General features: G+C 37.2%; 1 protein-coding gene across 2 annotated transcripts in view; it reads right to left on the reverse strand.

Moving 5' to 3' along the window:
* The window catches only part of LOC106951100 (uncharacterized), a 34,164-nt gene that overhangs the window by 24,232 nt on the left and 6,245 nt on the right, over nucleotides 1-3,687 (reverse strand). Inside the window, exon 2 of one of the 2 annotated variants that reach the window (XM_015038407.1) lies at nucleotides 2,254-2,385. The gene's annotated coding sequence lies outside the window, so the exon portion shown is untranslated. Of the gene's footprint in view, nucleotides 1-2,253; nucleotides 2,400-3,687 lie in introns of both variants that reach the window. The other variant, XM_015038408.1, reaches the window with a different exon arrangement.

A 3,687-nucleotide genomic window follows, 5' to 3' on the forward strand; every position in this document is an offset into this window, starting at 1 on the left:
CTCGCCTCCCACTCAGCCCCTCCAGACTAGAAGCAGCAGCTCGCCTCCCACTCAGCCCCTCCAGACTAGAAGCAGCAGCTCGCCTCCCACTCAGCCCCTCCAGACTAGAAGCAGCAGCTCGCCTCCTACTCAGCCCCTCCAGACTAGAAGCAGCAGCTCGCCTCCCACTCAGCCCCTCCAGACTAGAAGCAGCAGCTCGCCTCCCACTCAGCCCCTCCAGACTAGCAGCAGCAGTTAGCAAACACCTGGTGGAACTTTGCATCTGCTGAGTTCAGTATGTGAACTGTTTCTCAACGCTCCCAGGAATGATGCAAACTGCATTATTTAGGAATAGTGATGAGATGTTGAAGGCAGAGTGTTGGAACAAACAGGAGCTTCTTAAAGAGACAGAGGCCAAATTTCAAGTTAAGTCAGATTTCTTCTAGGTTTGATATACAACATTTTTAACAACTGAAGGTAGAATAGTTATTTTATTATTTTGGTATCCTTATTAGATTTTGCATGCTATATTTCAGGATTTTCTTTAATCTGATAGCTTTTAACGCAGAATTAAATGACATATTTTCTCTTAAGTCATTCAGGTCAATGATACTGATATTTTGTGGTTTGGGTAACCTTAATATTACTCAAACCCATTTTTGGTTTAAAACCTTACCCGGTCAACCCCAGACTAAATCAGCCCTAATGGGACTGGTTTTAATGGAGCATTTTTAAACCTCCAGTTTATTTCAGAGGAACAGATTCAGGACATAAACATTAGGATTTTACATTTTGATAAGACCCTCCTGCGCCGTCAGATATGGGGAGTAACCAGCCATGTGTTTCATCATGAGGGAGATTAACTTTAACTGTAAACACAGATAAACGCGGCTGTACTGGTCGCTGCAGAGGCAGCGAAACCTGTTGAAACGAAAAAACGTCCATCACATGATATTTAAGAGTTCATTTAGGAAAAACTCGCAGACAGGAGATCAGGACACGGAGGCAGGTTGGACGTAGAAGAAATCAGCAGTGAACAATAGAAAACAAGGAGCTTAAATACTGAAGAGTGGAGGAGAGTGACATTGGAAATACGTGAGTCTAATCAGAGAGATGCAAACAGCTGGGAGGAGCAGAAGAGGATAAACTAACTGGAATTACGAAAATAAATGTGTTTCACGTTAACGCAGTAATTTTTTTGCACCATCATGAGGATATTTACACCTGCATCAAAATGACTATCAAAACTGGAATGGAAACATTTTTATTTTTATGTCAAATGAGTCATTAGTGAACAACGAGGCGTTACTACTGGTGGAAAAGATGAAGATGATGTTTGATGGATCACTGAAAACTGTAAAACATTTGAGCTGCATTTAGTTGTGTCTACTGTCTTCTACTCTTTAAGTCAAATAAATTTAACAAGTTTTAGATTTTGAACCTAAATGTGAGTTTGTGAAAGATAAACTTACAGTAGAAAGTTAACTTTTTATTATTTTAGTTAAGCTTTCTAGAGTTGAATAAACGAGAGTTTTTAGGTTAACATTTAAAAAACTGAAAGAAGAAAAGGACAGGAGTGGGAACTATTTCCCAGAATGCTTAGCGGCGTGTTTTTGTATCCAGAGATGGAAATGCGTTACATTGCGTTACTCCTGTGTTGTTAAGAAAATGTTTATTTTAATGAAATTCTCAGTTTGTAAAGTCTGAGGATAATGTCCTGTGCACACTAAATGTTTTAGAGCAGAATTAATTACGATGTTTAATAAAGTTTATGACCAGATCAGAAATTTTGTTCACACAATTTGTAAAAATAATTTAAATGATTCTAAAATAAAAAATTGAGTGAAAATAACGGAGAAATGTGGCTCTTCAACAAGTCTTTTCTTCCATATTGTGAAATAATTATTTGGTTTAAATACCAGCATTAAAACTCACTATTCAAGATTAATGAACTATAAGAACTTAAAATAAATAATTTATAGCAACTTGTTGCTTGTTGTTAAATTAACTTCACAAACTATAATTTCTGAATTAAGGTCAATACAATTTACTTGTTGACTTAAGTTGCATTTTCAAGGCAGCAGGTGGATTTTCATATCCAAACCACCTTCAAATGTTTTACAGTGTACTTATCTGATGAAAACATTGTGTCCACAACATAACTGCATTTGCATGGTTTACAAAACTTTGATCGCATCAAATGCAGTTACAGGAAATGACACAGGAAGTGAAAAGGACAACACCCCGACAACAACACCAGGCGACGGTTCATACCTCGGAGAGCTCCGTTTTGCTTTCATTTCTCTGAGGTGTTTGTGTTCAGAGATGATCCTGCTCCCATTTCTCACACCGGCCATCAGCTGTTAGCGCTCCATGAGTTCCCGTCTTTCTCCAGCAGAATCGACCCTGAAATAAAGGAGCTTTGAGATCATGAAACAAAGAGGAAATGAGAAGGAAAACATCTGCAGACAGAAAATGGAGGACCAGCTGAAGAGACAAAACAGCTTTAGACTGATGCATCAAGTAGACGTAGAAAAACGCTTTAAAAGTCGCTGTTTTACACCTAAACTAAACAGTTGCATGTTCATGCCACAGTCTGTCTTTTTCTATTGGACCGCCTTTTCCATCACAAACCTCAACAACTAAAGGTTGCTCAGCTTTGGTTGAGCTACGTGCTTTGCCCAGAGGAGGATGGATCAGAAAGAAACAGACACAGTCTTCAGAGTCCCTGGGAAATGTAGGGTCTGATTTTTCTGGAAATCTGATAAAAAACCCGTATTTGGATTGTCAGTAATTATTCAAAATGTTCAGGAAATTAAACACAAAACAAATCCAATAAGCTGAAGTATGAGGACTCAGAGTAATCTAAAGAGATTATGAAAAGAGGAAGGGTTGAAGGAATGTGTTGCAGAAGTAAAAATGTGTGGATTCCTAACTGTAAACCACAAGTGTTGAAGTAAGCAAGTTTTCCTTTAGGGACACCAATAAGTTCAGGGTGTGATGAACGCTTAGGATAGCTTAGAGTTTAACTGTGTGCTCATGTTTATTTGTCCAAATCATCCTGATTGGTTGATTTCAAAGCATTAAATTATGCATGTCATTGAAACGGAGTTATATTTAATAACTGTATTGCTTACATTATTTTAGGTTTGTGTGAATCTGCATGCTTCACTCTGCCTGACACGGCTCTATTCTATTCTATTCTATTCTATTCTGTCAGCAATGAACTAAAGATGGTTAATAATAACCCATGTATTTAGGAGTTTTTTGTGATTTTGTCAAAAAGCCGCATTTTGTTGATAATCATTAATAAAACATGTAAAACATTCATGTATTAGGATTCTGTGTTCTGAGGTTTGTTTATTCTGTGTTCCTTATTCTCTTTCTTTTATTTGTCTGATTTCTGTTTTACTTTAGTTCAGTTCTATTGATTCTAGTTTATTACGTTTATTTCTTGTGTCTAGTTATTCTTTGTTATTCTGTATTTCTTTCTCTCTCTCTCATTTTAATGCTCTGCTCTATCTTTTCTTTGTTTGTCTATGATGAAGAGAACATGCATATTGTGTTTTTTCCCACTTTTCAAAAACCCACTAAGCTATCTGGTCGTGGTGGTTGGATATTTTGACACATACAAAACTTTTCTATAAACAGAGCATGAATAATTCTTTATGCTCTATTTAGAGAACGGTCCATTATATGAATGCTTAC

Source organism: Poecilia latipinna, unplaced genomic scaffold (genome assembly GCF_001443285.1).
Source record: "Poecilia latipinna isolate Pla-1442-1.1 unplaced genomic scaffold, P_latipinna-1.0 Scaffold440, whole genome shotgun sequence".
NCBI lineage: Eukaryota > Metazoa > Chordata > Actinopteri > Cyprinodontiformes > Poeciliidae > Poecilia > Poecilia latipinna.